This window comes from Hemicordylus capensis, chromosome 4 (assembly GCF_027244095.1).
Source record: "Hemicordylus capensis ecotype Gifberg chromosome 4, rHemCap1.1.pri, whole genome shotgun sequence".
NCBI lineage: Eukaryota > Metazoa > Chordata > Lepidosauria > Squamata > Cordylidae > Hemicordylus > Hemicordylus capensis.
In genome coordinates, this window is record NC_069660.1 from 221,983,076 (window position 1) to 222,002,040 (window position 18,965).

Below are 18,965 nucleotides of genomic sequence, written 5' to 3' on the forward strand. Positions count from 1 at the left end.
AAGCTACAATGAATAATAATGAAGATGATTTTTCTTTGACTGGTTATCTTTACTTCCAAATACAGCTGCAATTCATCATTACCTTTCTGCCTGCAAGTGTTAATTGCCTCCAGCAAGTAAACTGAATGTGCAACTGATATTGGCTATTATGATAAGCATGAGTTGCTTTGCTTATATATTTCATGCAACATTATTCTGGTTCTGGTGAAAGGGGACATGTGTGTATATATGTGTATGTCCACATCAGACTGAACTATAGAATTCAATGGTTTTCACACAATAAAATCTCTGTCATGAGAGAAAAATAACTTTTTATATAAATCTTTAAATATGCTGAATATACTATAAAAATCACTTATTGTAATAGGTTCTGGATTAGGTTCTAAATTCTAACCAATGAAAGTAACCATGGACAGGTTTAGAGATCCATGGGCCTAATCTTGATCTTGCTTGCCCATTGTCAAGATTCCCTTGTACCAAACACGAACTGCTCACCAATGATCTCATCTTCATAACCGGAATTTTCTTCCCAGATTGTTTTGAGCACTTTCCACTTTTTGTGCAATCTCTATAACATGTTTGCATGGGTTACACATCAGTGTATAATAGATGTACTGCACTGATCCCAAACAGCCAATTATAGACAGAATTATCATTTTAAGCAAAAAGGACCCAGGTGCAAAAATTTAAGATGGAAAGGATGACACATACATCTGTTTCTGGTGAAAGATGGGCAACGTCGAGATCTCATTCTATAGTCTTCTCCGCACTCATCTCATGTTCAGGAACAGAATTGTGCATTATTCTTCTCATGTTAACATTTTTCATGACTCTTAAAGGAACATAAGAGACTGAAGGTTCATTACATTCAGCTTCCTGCTCCCAGCTGGCCAACCATATGCTTCTGGAAAGCTCACAGCAGGTCACAAATAATAATAATAATTTTATTATTAAAGATATTTATACCCTGATCCTCCAGTGCACTACTGTGGCTCACAACATCAATAAAACATCAATAAAGTTGAACAAGTTGAAGACCAGACTAAAACCACATTTAAGATTATAAATGTTAAAAGTTTCAAATTAAAAGAAATTATTAATAGAAAGCTAGAAACTGAAAACTAAAGAACTACCAGATATAAGCAGCAGACAAAACATTCAGAAATCTCTTTAAAAATATGTTTTAAATAGTTTTTTTTAAAAAACCACCAAGGGAGGGAGCATGGCGAAGCTCTTCAGGGAGAGCATTCCAAGCTGAGGGGCCACAATTGAAAAGGCCCTGTCTCTAGTCCCCACTAACCAGATCTCTGTTAGTGGCGGGGCCATGAGCAGGGCCTGAGATGCCGAGTGGAGGGCCCTCGCAGGTTCATATGGGCGAATGAGGTCCAACTGGTACTCAGGCCCCAAGCCGTGTAGCGCTTTATAGGTCAAGACCAACTTTAATCTACCTCAGAAATGGACTGGTAACCAATGAAGCTGCCTCAGGATGGGTGTGACACTCATGAAGCGACTTGCACCCATGCAGCAGCAGTCTGGACCAGCTGAAGCTTCCAAACCTGTCTTCAAGAGCAGCCCCACATAGAGCACATTGCAGTAATCCAATGCTTTGGATGTTGCCAAAGCATGAATGACTGAGGTGAGGTCCGACTTATTGAAGTCTATGGTGTACCAACTGTAGCTAGTAAAAAGCACCTCCGCACACCACTGGCATGGACAGAAACAGCACCCAGTGGCAACAGAAACACTCCCAAACTGTGGACTTTCAGGGGAAGTGTGACCTCATCTGAGACCAGATTTACCTCACTACTTGGATGATCAGTCTTACCAACCCAGAGTACTCCCGTCTTATCTGGATTAAGTTTCAGCTTGTTTGGCTCCTATCCATTCCAGAACAAAAGCAGTACCCCATCCCATTTATATTTCAAATAGTATGTCCTACTTTTCTTTGAAATAAATTCTATTTAAAACCTTCCAACAAACCTCCCTGCCGACAACTGGTATTCAGCGACATACTCTGCACATGGATGTTCCATTTAGCTATCATGCCTAAATGCCACTGAGAGACACGTTCTTTCCCTTTTTAAAGCCGTCTAAGCTAGTGGCCATCCTCATATCCTGTGGTAATGAATACCACCCATTAATTAGTTGTTGTGTGAGGAAGTACTTGGTCTACTGCCAATCTACTTCATTGGGCAACTCAGAGATCTAGCATTACAACAGAGAGAGAAAGTCAATTTTAACTGAATGCTATATGGTTTTATCTGTTTTGTCGTCTTTGTGAGCCGTACCGAGCATTATTGCACTAGAGGAATGGGATAAAAATATTATAAATGAATAGAAAGGCTGCATGCCTACAGGGTGAGTTAAGGTGTTAGCCACTGCCTCCTGCCCTGTAAGTAAGTTTAGGAGTGGGGAGGGGGAGCACACTGTTTGGTCCAGTTTGGACTGAAGCAAGTGAAAGCCAAATAGGCTCTGAAGCTTTGCACAGAATAAATATTGTTTAATAGGGCTATTAAAGATGTTTCAGCCACCACAAGACCAGATATCTTGAAACAACTTTAGACACCTAATAATTGTCAGCAATGTTTTGCAATAGATAGGAGGAGCACAGCACTATGGACCTGCCTCATATTGCAGATAGCTATGTCACAACTATGGCACAAGAAACTCAACATAAAATTGTATGTATTAATGTATACATGATCAGCATATCAGGTGCCAGGTAGAGTATCAGACTGTAGAGTATTTAAAATTGAGATATTAAAATGTCAAAATTATAATACATAACATTCACTATTTATATATTTACAAATACTTCTCCAGGTCTTTGAATACCTTTTGCTTATGGAGAACAGATTACTCTAGTTGTTATTGTGAACTTAATTGTCCTAATCATGGGTGGTGAAAATACTGGTTAAGAAAGTGAAAAATGACTGAACTCATTCATTACTACCAGCGTATGGGATTGATCGTTTGAACTGCACTTTCATTTACAGATGATATAGTCAATGCATGTCTTGCCCATCGCTCTGTTTTTATGCTTGTCTGTGTTCCCTAAGAAGGGAATAAGGGGAGCTGGGAGTTTGGCAGCCTGAGGCCACTAGGTGGTGAGAGCATGCCATGTTTAGTTCTCTGTGTAAACCACCCTGGGCCATTTTTGGAAGGGCGGTATTGAAATCGAATAAATAAAATAAATAATAATAATTTCCTTCCGATAACTTTCATTAGGATTTACAGTTTGCAGTCACAAGGCCAACTGCAGCCTCTCTTTGAGAAAAACTCCTGCATTGCCAAGGAAACCACTGAGAAAACTGAAAAAAGAAAAGGCGGTGTTATTGGAGTTCATGGCTATCATTTTGCTTTCTATTTGTTTTCGCTACTACAAATCGCAGCCTCCTTCATGGGGCTAATCTTGACCCTTTTTAGATTGTTGGAGGCTGACTTTGCCTCAGAAATTTTGATAATGACTGTCTGTGATCTTCTAATTTTTCCATGGCAATGGAATAGTGTGGAAAGCAGCTATGCAAACCGAATTGGCTCAGCTCCTTGTTGGCATTGACAAAATGGGTAGGAGAAATTCAAGGAGGAAGGCTCTGACAATCCGAACACTGATTTGGGATTTCTTATCATTATTGCACATCAATAATACATTAATTAAAGAGATCTATGTTTCATACAATTAAGGAAAATAAAAAATGGCATCAACTCAGAGCAGCTTCAGGCGTTACAAATTACCACTGCCAGCCATTTGTGCAGTGGATGGGGCAGTCTCTCTTCTAGCTGGCTGACAGTATTTGCTTCAAATCTTCATGGATATATGTCCTGTGAACACAGGGTCAGTCAGTATGTTGCAGCTTGGTGGTGCTATCACAGGGAATTAAAAAATAGGTGGTTCTAAGATGGGGGTGAGGGAACAAGTGGAGTCCTAAGGCAGCCTCTGTAGCAGTAGCCCCAGTCTCCAGTTGTCTGCTCTGTAGCTTCCAGGAGTGGTTGCATATCACTGTCCTTGTCTGAGTCCTCCACAGACAAATGACAGAGCAAACAGCTGGAGAGTGGCAAGGAGTTACTACCCAAGAGAACAGGGGTCTTCAGGATATGGGTGAGCAGGTGTTTATGGTTTCAGCTGGTGCCATAGTCTCCTTTGCCTTGACAGAAGATGGCTGTAGTCCTTTTTCCAGTGACCAATTCACACATAGGAGGATGGTGAGGAGCCCTGACGTCCACCTACTTGCATTCAGAAGATGTGAATGTATAATTGTACACATGACTGGGGACCCTGCCTTTTCTGATATTGCGCGGAAGATGCTACCTATGTACATATGTATGCCTCTATACCAGGCCTGCTCAGCTTAGCCCCCCCCCCAGCTATTTTTGGACTACAGCTCCCATAGTCCTCAGCCACAGTGGCCAATAGTCAGGAATTATGGGAGTTGTAGGCCAACATCTGCAGGAGGGCCAAACTTGAGCAGTCCTGCTCTATATAAACCTGTTGCCGAGTGGGCCTGCTACTGCAGTCCCACTCCCCTCTTTGATTGTCCCTGGATTTGAGCCAGCATAGTATAGTGGTTAGAGTGTTGGAGTAGGACGGGGAGACCCAAGTTCAAATCCCCATTCAGTCATGAAATTCACTGGGTGACCCCAGGCCAGTCACTTAGACCTAAGCCTCACCTACCTCACATGGTTGTTGTGAGGATAAACTCAAGCATGCATGCCACTCTGGGCTTCTTGGAGGAAGAGAGGAATAAAAATTCAATAAATAACTATTCATCATATGAAAAAAGCTTATGATTCTGACTGAAGGTTCAGTTCACATATTACATTATTCTCAGTTCTGCTGTCAAGTATTCACATTACCACTTTAGTCTATAGAAGGAATGCTGGAAATCATCCTGGCCTAAGTGTAAACTGTGACTGTCGCATTTCAGAGGAACATGAAAAAATAGCCCTGTATTGTGGTTTGCTTGTGAGCTCTGGTAAAGAAAGAACTCTGGCCTGCATCCAAAGTAAAAGTTGCATATGGGGAACACTTCTGCAGGCACACACTGGGAAGGGGGTGATTTTTGGTTGTGGGACCTTCAGGGACAAATTTCCAGAAGGCACAGGCAACTGTAGAGGGAAGGAGAGATCACCAAAATCTTCTCCTTGCATGTGTAGGAACATTCGTGACATGTAGCTCTTACTTTGGATGCAGGCCATTGTGTATCCCAGCCTTGGTGTCTTGTGAAAATATGCTCAGCAGTGCTGACATTGTGAATAGGCTACATAAAACTCTCCACTGGTGTGTTTAAAATCAGGGCTGAAGCATGCTACTGTTTGCTTCTTTTACTTCATGAACTGCCAATTAATCTCACAAGCCCAAGAAGCCTAGGAATGAAAAGTGTCACATATTTGTCAAATGTAAGTTGTCTTCCTTTCCCTAAGTCATAAAATTTATATTTACTTACTTAATACAATTTAGCTTTTGGTTTGTTTGTTTGTTTGCTTGTTTTATAAATTCTTACCTGTAAGAGAAATTGTCATTTTATTCAGGTGGGTTGTTTTTTTTTTTTGGTGGGGTGGGGTGGGGTGGGGTGGGGTGGGGTGGCACTGCAATATATGAATACATAAACATGTAATTGGTTAATAATAGGTTAACAGAAAGGCACCCAATTGGCTCTTTGTTATCAGAGATAGCAGATATCAATATCTTTTTAGGGTATGGTAGATCATGGCTTCCTCATTTCGCCATCTTGTGCTGCTGCACCATCATGAGGAAGACAACTGCTTGGTGCAGCAGGCACAGTACTTTCTGAAGAAAGAATGTGGAGGATGAGTCTACAAGGTATGTATATGAGTCTGTGCAAAACTATGTATACACAAGGGAATAAGCAACACACAGTAAGCATAAACATAGTATATCCAATCTGAAATGTCAACACTTGTGTAAATATATATATATGACAGCCAGTGTGTGATAGTGGTTAGAGTGTTGGATTAGGACCAGAGAGGCTTGAGATCAAATCTCCATTCAACAATGAAACCCAATGGGTGGCTCTGGGCCAGTCACTTCTCTCTCAGGCTAACCTACTTCACAGGGTTATTATGATGATAAACAAGAGTGGGATATAAATGTAAAAATAAATAAATCTAGTCATAGTTTTAAAATATGTATTTTATATACTGTTTTTGTTATAATTTTAAAGCCCTAGGTTGTGGAATACACTTCCCGTGGGTATGAGGCTTTTCATTCTTAGAGGCTTTCAAGAGACATAAAGTCTCATCTTTTTAGCCTGGCTTGTAATAATATTTTGATGATAGTTTTAATAGTTTTAAAGTGAGTTTTATGTTAATATTTTAACTGGTTTTATTTTAGATTGTGATCTGCCCTGAGCCATTTTTGGATGGGCAGTATATAAATGAAATAAATAAAGCAATTTAAAAAAAAAAATCCACATTCCTTCTCTTTGCATTCTCCCCCCCACCACAGTGGTTATATTTAATCCTGATTAGTTTTAAGCCACTTAATATTCTCCATCTGAGCAGGAACACAAGAGCCAATAACACATGACACAGCAGCAAAGAATCCTTTTAATCCATTTGAGCAAACCACCGAGTCCTGAACAGCAGTGATGTTGGGAGCAGCAAGACAGTGCTGATATATACACACTCAAGATCAGTTTAGGATCAGTTTAGATCCCAAAGAGTGAGGTGTCCTTAGTTGCTTCATAATAAATAGAACTGCAGTTATTACAAAAATAAAACTGATTCTGCTGTATATTCTGCTTCTGCCCAATCTAACTGTGCCATGTAATGCAGGAATGTGTCTATATAATCGGATGGTTTGCACAATCTGTTGCTGATATGCACATGAAGGAAGGCATACCATCATCACAGTATACTGTGATCTGTTACTGTGTGTGCTCTACATCTTAGTTTTTGGCCTGCAAAATATGCATCTTATTAAAAGGTTCTGGCTTTTTGCATGAGTCACATAGCTCAAAGCATCACATTACCTTTCTTTGTTACCATTGTCTCTCATTTCTACCTTCACTAGTGGAATCTTCCCCTTTTAATTTTTTAAAATTAATTCTGTGTGAATGTGCATAATTGAAAACACCTAGACAACTGCCCATCTTGCCTACAAGTATTCGCTTTAAAAAATCATAATCTCAGAACCTAGCAGCCCCACAATCTTTGAATGGGACAACTTTCAAAAATATTTTTTGTCCCCCACACCCCCACTGTTGTGATGAGCAGTGCCTCAAAAGTGCTCACATGGGGGATGACCACCACTATCATTTCAATTCCCTGCAGCACTTTTACAAGAAGTTGTAAAGATACACAGATTTGATAGAATTGGTTTTTTTGAAAATGAGAGGCAATTCCACATGTATGAGAAAACATGAAAAGATTATTTCTGGCCCAAAGTGAAATGAAATTTGACACATGTTGGTGTGGCTGCAGCAATTGATTTGTGAACTAAGCTAAGAGTATTATTACGAAGCAGAAAAAAGAACCTGTGACTGTAAAAGAGAGGACTATGGTGATTATAGCCAACAAACCCACCTCAGAAAACATTTGTGCTCATGGACTTCAGTACTGTGCAGCCAGCCACACTTCAGCCTTACTGTTCAAGACTGCTCTCATCTAATAGAATCAGGTTTCCCATCGCAGGATGATCAAGTGTTTGAGGTTGCTTTGTGTTTTCTATTTGTGTCCAGGACTGAAGTGCTTGCTGAAGCAGGAAGGATGGGAGTTGCTGTGTGAATGTTTGGGCCATGCTTCCTGCCAGTGAACAAGAAGTTTGACATTTCTCTTAGAGACAGTCTGTTTCAAGTGAGTCATCTGGCTCATGAATGACCTACTGCATGGAATGAAGCAGCAACCAATCATTTTGATTGAAAATATACAATTAGAGCTAGTTTTGGCTTTGGAGCATCCTTCTGTGCCAATGTTGGCTGAGGCTCTTTTCCTCCTCATCTTCTAGTCCTAGCACCACATTTAAGGGACAGAAATTTGCAGTAGTTTTCTTAACACTGCTTATGAAGCACGCACTTACCTAAAATGTTAGGACTGTTATTTTCTTAGAATGGTTGCAGTGTGGTATAGTAGCTTCCATACTGCTGGAATCTCTAGCTTTTCCATATGATCAGGCAAAGCATATACATGCCTGGATACAAGATACCCACAAGGCTGAAAGTGCACATTGTGTGCACATACACACACTGGGCACTTCCAGTCCACCATGCACCAGGACGGCAAGAAGGTACGCTGCCCTGCAGGACCATTTTAAAGCACAGCATTGGTGGGGGAAACACAGGTGGGAAGGGGGTATAAGAGCGCCCTCCCCTGTCCTTAGAGCTATCCCGCCCCCACCTTCAAACTGGCAGTTGCTGGTTCCGTGCACATCCCTACTCAATGTCAAGCAGAGGCAGTACAGTAGAGCAGTACAGTAGGGAAGTACACAATCTCAAGATGAGAGCTGGTTTAGTGGTAGCAAGCATGGATTGTTCCCTTAGCTAAGCAGGGTCCACCCTGGTTGCATATAAATGGGAGACTTGATGTGTGAGCACTGCAAGATAGTCCCCTTAGGAGATGGAGCTGCTATGGAAAGAGCAGAAGATTCCAAGTTCCCTCCCTGGCATCTCCAAGATACGGCTGAGAGAGATTCCTGCCTGCAACCTTGGAGAAGCCCCTGCCAGTCTGCGTAGACAATACTTAGCTAGGTGGGCCTATGGTCTGACTCGGTATATGGCAGCTTCCTATGTTCCTAATCTCCAAGGCAAATTAAAGGAAATTATTTAAGCATTGTGAGAAGGAAAAAAGTTATTAAAACCAATGAATTAAAACTTGTACTTGGTAAATTTTGACTTTTTTCACAGTGAGGTATATCAGAGGGATGGTTTGGGGTGTGTGTGTGAGAGAGAGAGAGGCACAGGGGATCGAGTAGTACAGCTTGTCACTACTGACACAAATATCCGATGGTGGCCAATGACACACATGTGGTCACATTTCTTACCACAATTCTATAAACAATGGATGAACAATAAAGGAAGAATTGTATGTTCTCAGCAATAAAATATAGCAGAGGGCTGCAAAATATGATATTCCCATAACAGAAGAATAATAAATACTGAGGGCAGATGTGAGAACTGTATACACTTTGAAAAGAAAATCCTCTTTATTATTCAAAACCTTGGCTGGGTGCAAAAGTCCTAAAACTTGATTCTGTAAGATGCTAAAGACTGAAAGATACTCTGGCATTTCTCATTTGTTAGGGTATGATTTAGCAAAGCAGAACAGGTGAAGAACTCAGCAATACTGAAAGTCTATCAAAGACAGACACAAGAAGGGGAACTGACCTGATAGTTACCACAACCTGGTTGGAAGTATTTGAATGACTCACAGCAAAGGGGAAACAGGCAGGAAACCTGCACTGATGTTGGGTGGGTGAGTGGAGATAACTCTAAAGGTGGGATTCCATCCCTTTAATAATGGGGTAAAGGGTTTGGAAATCTTTAGAACCTGACAAAATAACAGAGGCAGTCACTTATCCCAAGTGTGCGGTTTTTAAAAAAAAGGTTTTCATTTCATTTCTGTGTTGTTCTAATCCTTATAGTGATTTTTACAGAAATGTATTCTTGACATTCCATTCCTTTAGGTCAATTTGCACCATTGGAACAAATGAGATGATATAAATCTTTATATAGTTAAGTTGGTCAATGTAATACAAAGAGCAGCCTATCTGTCTCCCGGCTCCTTGCCAGTTACATCTAGGCTAATATACTTACAGCACTCAACTAATGACCAAATTTTCTAAGGGCCAGATTTTCAGTCACAGTATGATCAAATGTCTTTGATAATTGATGCAGGGCTCGCTCCTGTTTAAGCCTGATCATTTTCATGGAATGCTGTCAGAACCACATGGAAATAAAATACACACTCATGTTATAGTCTAAAACCAACAGTCAGATTTAAGTTTTCAGAATGGGCAGGGAACTTGATTCAATTCCAGTGACAGACACTGACCCCTACATTGGCTTCACTAAAAAAGCTCCATTCGATAGCCTTGCCTCCTGCTGTTGTGATTTGCATCCTACATCCATCTTTGTCACCTTTTAGTCCCATCTTTCCAAGACCACTGCCCTCATCCCTTCTCTACTGCCCTAAGCCCCCCTCTTCTCCCTTGGCCCCACTCTTCTAATCCTTCTCTCTGAATGGTGTTTCCGCTGCAGTCATGGCTCCTTGTGATTGTTTTTTAAAGCCTTGAGCTTTGTGGATTGCACAAGTCCCATGGAGGAACAACATAAGGAAGACAACTAGAGGCAAGAACTACAAGAAGGCATGAACACTGGAGTAACTTTCCCTCTGCTGCTGCTACCACTGGAGGAAGCAGCTGTTCTAACCTAGCCCAGCCCTATCAAAGACCCAGCCAGTTGTGGAGACAGCACCATTGGCATCATGCCATCAAAGTGGCACTTTTTTGGTGTGGTTTTTGGGAGAGGCATGAGGATGGGGCCAGCCATTTACTAGGAGAATTATAGATGGGGTAAGGGGTGTTCTGCCTGACAGAATTGTCTGGTAATGAAACAACTGTGGTATATTAGATAATGATATTTTACTTTAATGTGTCAAGCAAGTTGGAAGGAATTGAGAGCCTTTGGATTTCAACCAAAGTGGTATTGGGGCAAAAGAAGTATGGTGGTGGGAGATTAAATTGGATGAACAAGAAGATACACAACTTAGGGTTCTGTCTTTAGCTGATCTTACTCCTAATTTGATTGATGCAAGGTTTGCATTACCCAATTATGCTGCATTGACTTTGATTCTAATTAATGGCAGGCTATGGAAAAATACATAACTTCTACATGATTTTACAGTGGATACCAAGTTGACCTGAAATTTATTACTGAGAGCCAACTGGTTGAGATGGATCAGCCCAGCTTGTACAAGCAGGTACTCTGTCCAGCACCAACCTCAAGTCACAGGTATGGTAGTGTGTATCTTATGTTTGATACTGGGAACAGTTTGTGCCAGCAGTACCGACTACCTAGTTGCCCACTAGACTCTCTGCCTGAACTGGCAGAAGTGGACTTGAAGTCCTCTAGATTCATGGTAATGCAGGACTTCAACATTTATGCTGAGGCTGTCTTGTCTGGTGCAGTGTGCTCTAGTCGCTTTGGAAACCATGGGAGTGTCTCAGTTTATCATGGTTCCTACACAAATGAAATATTACCTATTGGATTTACTGGTCCACACTGGACAGGGCCCTGGTGATCTGGTGTTTCTGAAATTAGGTCAATTCAGGAAACAATTATTATATAATTAAGTTAGATGGATGTGGTTAGTCCTGCCTTCAAGGGTGAAGGACATATTAGAAAGATCTCCTTCCAGATACTTATGATCCAATTGCTTTCCAGAATGCTATGGGAGATATAAGGGGAGATTCCCTAATCAGCTCATGCAACAAGAGCTTGACTGGAGGAATCAAAAGACTTGCTCTCAAATGCCCTCTCCCCCAGTCTCACAGAACCTGAGCTCCTTGGTCTATTGAACAGCTGTGAGCTATGAAATGGGTACGTTTTGAGCACAGGTGAGGGAAGACATTCTGAGTCTGACCAAACACATCCTGCAAGCTGATAAGATGGTAGTGGCGGTGACAGTGAAGATATTATCCTCCTCTAAAACCACAGGGCTCTGTGGGCACCAGGAGTTGAAATCAACTTGACGGCACACTTTACCTTCACCACTGTTGCATTAGCATAATCTTCTCGGTCTAAGCTATTCTAGGTAGTGAGGAGGTGATTGTTCCTAAAAGACAAACTGTTGGAAGGAGAAATATCTATAACTTGCTGTGATGCTTTGGCTTGATTTTTTGCTGATCAAGTTGCTCAAAGAGAGTCCAATACATTTGTGACCGTTTGTACAGTGTCTGTGTCAGAGGTTCTGGGAATTCCCACTTGTCACAGTTGCTGGAGATACAACTCCTGCATGGCATCGACTCTTAGCACCAGCAACCCTATTGACCACTAGGGGCATTAGGGGGAGAGACAGCCAGTAAGGGCATTCCCTCTCTGACCATGCTTTCTCGACTCTGCTTCCCCTTTGTTAGTCTCAGGTTTAATTCCCTCACCTGGAGAGACAGACTTCCTTCTTCTACCTTCCCCCACTTCCTGTATGAAGCTAAGGGTGAGGCATGATAGGTCTTAATCTAGCGCCCTGACGGATTTCCCAAATAAACTACTTTATTTGGAGCTTTAACTCCACGTCTCCAGACAATATTAATTAGCATTGCTCCCTTAGCTGTGCACTTCTGCTGTAGCTTGGGGCAGACAAAGAAATCTCCTCTCCTGAGCTCTCTTACAGCAGTTGCTTGGATCAATTCAGCTTCACTTCCCTTGATGATAAAGACAAAGTGTTTGGGATTGTGAGGGCTCTTGCATGCTGTTTGGATCTTTGCCCATTCTGGCTGGTCAGGGCCAGCTGGCCTGAGCTTGGTAGGCTGCTGGCGAAGACTAAATGCTCCACTTAGAGAGAGGGAGGTGCTGCCTCTATTAAAAGAGAAGGTAATCTGCCCACTCTTGGTAGGGGAAGAAACTCTCTGTACAGAAGATCTACAAGTTTCAAACCAGTTCTGCACATCCTTAACCCATAAAGACAACAACATGAACAATACTGTATATCTGGTTCAAAATGTGGCTGCCCACTTCCTCAAAGCTATTGAGAGATGAGAACATATTCAGCTGATTTTATGGCAGGATGGCTCAAGGGTCTGATTCTGCAGAAGGCAACTTCACATGTTCATATTACTTACTTGGACACAGAAGATGGTTCTGGCATTTTAGCATCCTAAACAGATGCCTGGAGCTGTTTTATTTACTTACAGCAAAATGTAGATTATAAACATAAGCCACTATGCTGAAATAGCTTTTTGTGTTGTGCTCGTGTTGTGCTCATGTTGTGCTTGCTTTTTGAAATAAGGTTTCTTATTCCCAATTATTAAAAAAAAATCACTTTTCCACACTGGCTGCTGCAGAAAACAGGAATGGGGAAAAAGTGGAACGTGTGCATACGTTCAAGCCAAAAAGATCTAACAGTATATCAGGCACTCTGTATGACTCATGATGATTAAATTTCGTGTTTATGATTCTCTTTCCCTTCCAACTTGGCCTTCCATTCAAGGCTACTGAATTGCATACTCTTATTAAAAACTCCTTAACTGCTTGACTTTTTCACTTTGTAAGTTGAGTACAGATAAAAGCATTTTCCAGCTTTGCACAGAAGTAACCCTACTGATTACATAAAGCATAGCCGCTAACTTATGAAAAAAAATCCACTGGTCTCATAATAAAAATGGGAGTGGTGGATTATCTGGGGTGTCATCTGTTAATTTACACCCTTAACTTTGAAATTCTACTTATTTGTCACATTATTTAGTTAGCTATAAACAATACTTCTAAAATATATGCAGACAAGGCAAAATTAAAAAAGAAAAATGTTAATCTAGTATATCAAAAGATAAATGGATCCAGTAAAAACAGACAGGTAAGTATGTTTAATTAGATACCTGCTGTGCAAAGTAGCACTTGGAAGACTGTGCAATGGAAGCCATTGTTCTTTCCACAGGGGAAGCAGGCAGGTGACTGACTACAGGCTGCTTACAAGCACTGAGATGTGCTCAACCATCTCCTAATCTGTAGCAATAGAGGATTCCCATTATTGGCCTGGAAAGCCAAAGGAGACATGCTCCCACCCCCACTCGCACTTTTACCACCCAGGAGAGCACTAGCTAATGGGTGTTGCTGCTCTGTGACTATGAATGAGATTCTGCATCGGGGCACCCTTATAGAGAATATGATGACAAAACTCATGAACTCTTGACAGCAGAATACCAGAACATAGATAAAAGGATGCACCATTCATTCTTAGTATTGCTTTTCTATTAGCATATTAATAAGCGGTTCATAATGTCTTTGATGAAGTAATGATTTGCCCCCTTTGCTTGCTACCATTCATTATGTTAATGTCTTACTTTAAAGATATTACATATTGACACTGGCTTATTATTACCATGGGCCTTGGACTATCTATTTTATTCATCTGGTAGCTGCCTTGACAGCATTTGCTGCCTAAGGATTACTGAAGCACATTCACCAGAAGTGCTTCAACTATGAGTGTTTTTTCTCTAACTATACACAGCTCACATGTACGACACGTTAAAGAGTACACGAATGAATCAAATTTTTTTCGGCGACATGTGACTGGCTATAGTTGGAGAAAGAAAAGGAACAGATTGGATTGAGTCTGTTTATTTTTAATCCCCCACCCCCTGAAGATCCCCCACCCCCAGTATTTGTTTGATTCCACAAATACAACTCAAGGTTGAAATACTGGTGGCGAGGGGAGACACCAGCAACAGGCACAAGTCAGCAAGAGCTGTTCCTATACAAAATCCACTGAAATGAACATGCCTTGTACAAAAGCACATCCGTGGTCTAAGCTTACTGTTGCAATGTGAAGAAATTTAAGATCATAATCTACAACTCTTATTTATAACTGTACATTTAGTACAACCTACCTTGGGGTCTGTATCAGTCATCCAAACTGGTAAGGACATTTTTACCACACATCAGATGGTGTAGGAAAATGTGCAATAATATGGTAATCTATAGTTACCCAAAGTCTGACAGAGTCATCTCCTCAGCGCTTCTCACAAGGATCAAGATGTTTAAATTTTGACATAGAAATTGACCACACACAATTCCTAGATATTTTTGATCATACAGATTGCATTCTAAAGAGCATTTTTGCATGAGCCCAAGGCATCCTCTCGTGCTGCACAGGAGATGGCAATGGCAAACCCCTCCTGTATTCTACCAAAGACAACCACAGGGCTCTGTGGGTGCCAGGAGTCGACACCGACTTTAAGGCACTTCTGCTTGCACATGGTGGCGGGCCCTTGGTTTTCCTCCCCAGCTGCAGCCATGCTACTGTGGAAGGCCCCTTGACCTTTAGGAGCAGCTTTTCAGGGAATGCGAGGGGCTGCAGAGGGGAGTCAGGACAGCCCAGTTGTGCAAGCAGGACTCTGCTTGAGCTTCTCTGTGCAACATCTTACATTTTAATAGTGAGCATCACATGCTCAAGCTAAGTCAAGTCATTCACCTGTAGAATGCTCAAATGATCATTTATTCTACTTCATGAGGATTTGGCCCTGCAGATTCTGTCTATCGAGTATGTATTTTTATTGTGGGTTTTTTCCCCTTTAAAGAGGATTGTGATATATCTTGATAACAAATGACTCTCAAACTACCCAGTGGTAGGAAAATTACTCAAAATAGAAGGAAAATTACTCAAAGTAGTCTCACTGAACTTAAATGGACAAGTTAGGCAATGTCTAACTTGTCGTTTTAATTTCAGTGGGACTACTTTGAATAATTTTGCTCATGTCAGCCAGTGAGTATTTTCTGTTCATTTTTGGCAGCTTCTTCTTTAACTCCTCCTAGAACAGCTTTCACCTTTCCCTGCTGTGTTCTCTGCATAGTATTAATTTCAAAAATTATTTCACACATGCATGTTTCTCTATAGTGAGCTTATTGCAGCATTGGTAACTATTCTACAACACTGTATTCCTGTTTATATGTTTCCTAGAAACAACAGGGATATTGTTAGATGTGTTATAGTGATCAGAAGTCCCCCCGCCTTGGTATGATAAATAAACCGTTTACTCTTGGTTACCAACCATGAATGAGATTACCCGTTTTGCAGTTAATGAAGTATATAACCTGATGTTGTGAACCGGACTTTTTTTAATGGGGCGGTTTAGAAATGTACTCAAACAAACATGAGACTCCATGACCTGCCACTATGGTGTATACAAAGAATACACATGCCCCTCCAAAGAACTGAGCATCATCCAATGGTTAAGCATTTTTAAGACTCCCTGGTTTAAATGGATATGATGTAAGTATGCGCTTGTCCTTCCATTGAAATGGGTGGGACTATAAATTGCTTTAAAGCCACAAGATAAATTTGTGAGAAAAGGGTATGTATACAGAAGATGAATACCTCTTATATGTCTTGTGTCTGTGAAATCTGTAAGATGAAATCTGTAAGATACTGTTCAGAAAAATATCAGAATTCAGTGAACTCTGTGGACATGCATATTATAACTGATTTTTTTTACTTCCTATTGCTTGATTCTTCAAAACACCAGAACATAACCACTGCAGTACTAAATGCCCTTTCCTCGCACCAGGAGTAGCAAGAGCACAGGCAATTAATAAGTCTCCATGAGCAAACACAGGGAGAAGTAGCTACAAGCAAATTCCATTCAAAGGAGAGAATTGTATGAGAGAATTGTACAGCAGAGTTTGACTAAAGTGTTGTGGATGGTAGTGGTCTGACTTTTTTGTCAAGTGATTGCTGGTCTGGAAAATTAAAACAGCCTTCGGTTTATACATGAATTATGAACTTTGAAATTCATAGATGAGACACATTTTCAAAAAGAGATCCTTCTCTGCCCTAAAGTTCCATCATCTATCTTATTCATCTTCAGTTGCCATGTGTATAATTCTAAAAGTGAAAGGTCAGGACCCACAATACAAGGCAACATTCTTTCAAACTACAGAAAGCATTAAAGGAGAACATTGATATTTGCACGGGTTCCGTTCCGGGCTGCAGCCACGAATATGGAAACCATGAATATTGAGGAATAGAATCCTATGGAATTGTGGGGGTTAGGTTCCTGGCCGGCCCAAAATCAGTTGAATTTCACAAGGGGAGCTTCTTACCATGCTCTGCTATGCCCCCAAATTGGCCGGAAATCAGCATTCCCCCCTATTTTCTTTTACAAAGACAGGAGCCATTTTGTGGCTCCATCAAAGAAAATAGCAGCTGGAAATGACCTCTGTGGTCATTTCTGGCCACCTTTGGGCTGCAGATACATGAGGTTGGCATGTCCTCCCACTTTTTTTGCGTATGCTGAGGTTGGGTGTCTTTTTTCTGACCGAGGATACATGAATCCACAGATAATGAGGTCCAACTGTATGTTCTTTGAACAAGACTCACCCAGAAATGGGACAAAGATCGTCCTGCTGTTACTGTTAAAAAACACCATCGTTCTGAAATTGGTACTGTGATGAATCAGAGGAGACAAACTTAATACTATGACTATCAGAGGTGACACCCACACATAAGCTTTCAGTATCCATTATTTTGAAAATTAGGTCTCTACAGGAGCTGAAGCGGCAAGGGAGAAGGCTAGAGCATATGTGGAGGAAGACTTGACTTGACCCCTCTGTGGCTTTCGACCATGATATCCTCCTGGATCGTTTGGGGGATTTGGGAATAGGTGGTACTGCTTTGCATGGTTCTGTACCTATCTCTCTGGTAGATTCCAGATAGTGTCACTAAGGACATAGTTGCTCTCTGAAATGAGAGCTATTGTTGGTGTCTCTCAGATTAGGCTCCATCCTGTCTCCGATGCTTTTTAACATCTACATGAAACTGCTGGGTGAGATCATCAGATCTGGAGCAGGGTGTTACCAATATGCTGATGACACTCAAATCTATTTCTCCATAACATCATCATCAAGAAATGGCATAATCTCTCCCCCTCCCCCAATGCCTGCTTACAGGCAGTAATGGACTGGATGAGGGATAATAAATTGAAGCTGAATCCAAACAAGAGAGAGGTACTAATGGTAAGGGGTCATACTTTGAGGGATGTGATAGATCTTCCTGTTCTGGATGGGGTTGCACTCTCCCCAAAGCAACAGGCATGTAGCTTGGGAGTGCTTCTGGACCCAGGCCTCAATCTGGCTTCTCAAATTGAGGCTATGACCAGGAGCACTTTCTATCAATGTTCCTTGACAATAATGATCTCAGAACTGTGGTGCACTCTCGGGTAACCTCTAGGCTTGACGACTGCAATGCTCTCTATTTGGGGCTGCCTTTGCATGTAGTTTGGAAACTTCAGTTGGTCCAAAATGCAGCGGCTAGGTTGATCTCTGGGATTTCTCAGAGAGACCATATTATGCCTGTTTTAAAACAACTGCATTGGCTGCCAATAGGCTTCCAGACAAAATACAAAGTGCTGGTAATTACCTTTAAAGCCCTAATAGCTTAGGGCTGAATTCCTTGGGAGAACACTTTCTTCTGCATGATCCCCACCGCACACTAAGGTCATCAAGAGAGGTCCGTCTCCTGACACCACCAGATCGTCTGGCGGTGACTCAGGAGCGGGCCTCCTCTGTAGTCACCCCTGGGCTGTGGAATGCATTCCCTATAACTATGCGTGGTTTAACATCTTTACCAGCTTTTAAAAGAGCCCTTAAGATGCATTTGTTTAGCTGGGCTTTTAGTAATCTTTGAATATTTTAATTGTTGTTTTAACAGTTTGTTTTATTTTGTCTTTTTGTGTGTGTGAACTGCCTAGAGCCTTTGGAGTTAGGGGTGTGCATGGAACCAACTGGCCTGGTTCGGTTCGAGTCTGAACAGGACTTGAACCAGACCCAGAATGGGCCAGTTCGGTTCGGCACGCCCTTGGAAACCCACCCCCCCCCAGTTTGGTTCGGTCTGGGGGGGGATTCACTATTTTTAAAAATTATATATGTATTTTTAGAACTTAACCCCTTTGGGGGACTTGCTCTAGGTGGCAGGGTGTGTGTGTCTGTGGGGATTTCCCCTCCCCGCTGGCCTCCTTGCCTCCCAAACCGGCCCGTTTGGCCTGGTCATGCCAGGCCATGCAGAGGCTGATTGCACAGGCGTGGCGGCCTCCAAAATGGCCGCCGCACCAGAGGGGGAAGGCCCAAATGGGCTGAAGAGCCGTCCGAATGGGCTGGTCTGGGAGGCAAGGAGGCCGGTGGGTGGTTCAGTTCAACCCCGAACAATTGAACTGAAACGGTTCAATGTCGAATCTGTTTACACATCACTATTTGGACTCAGGCGGTATATACATTAAATAAATAATAATGAAAAATAATGAT

At 41.6% G+C, this 18,965-nt stretch overlaps 1 protein-coding gene across 1 annotated transcript in view; it reads right to left on the reverse strand.

Annotated features, from left to right (window-relative positions):
* KCNG2 (potassium voltage-gated channel modifier subfamily G member 2) overlaps nt 1-18,965 on the reverse strand; it is a 130,289-nt gene that overhangs the window by 3,438 nt on the left and 107,886 nt on the right. The window lies entirely within an intron of this gene.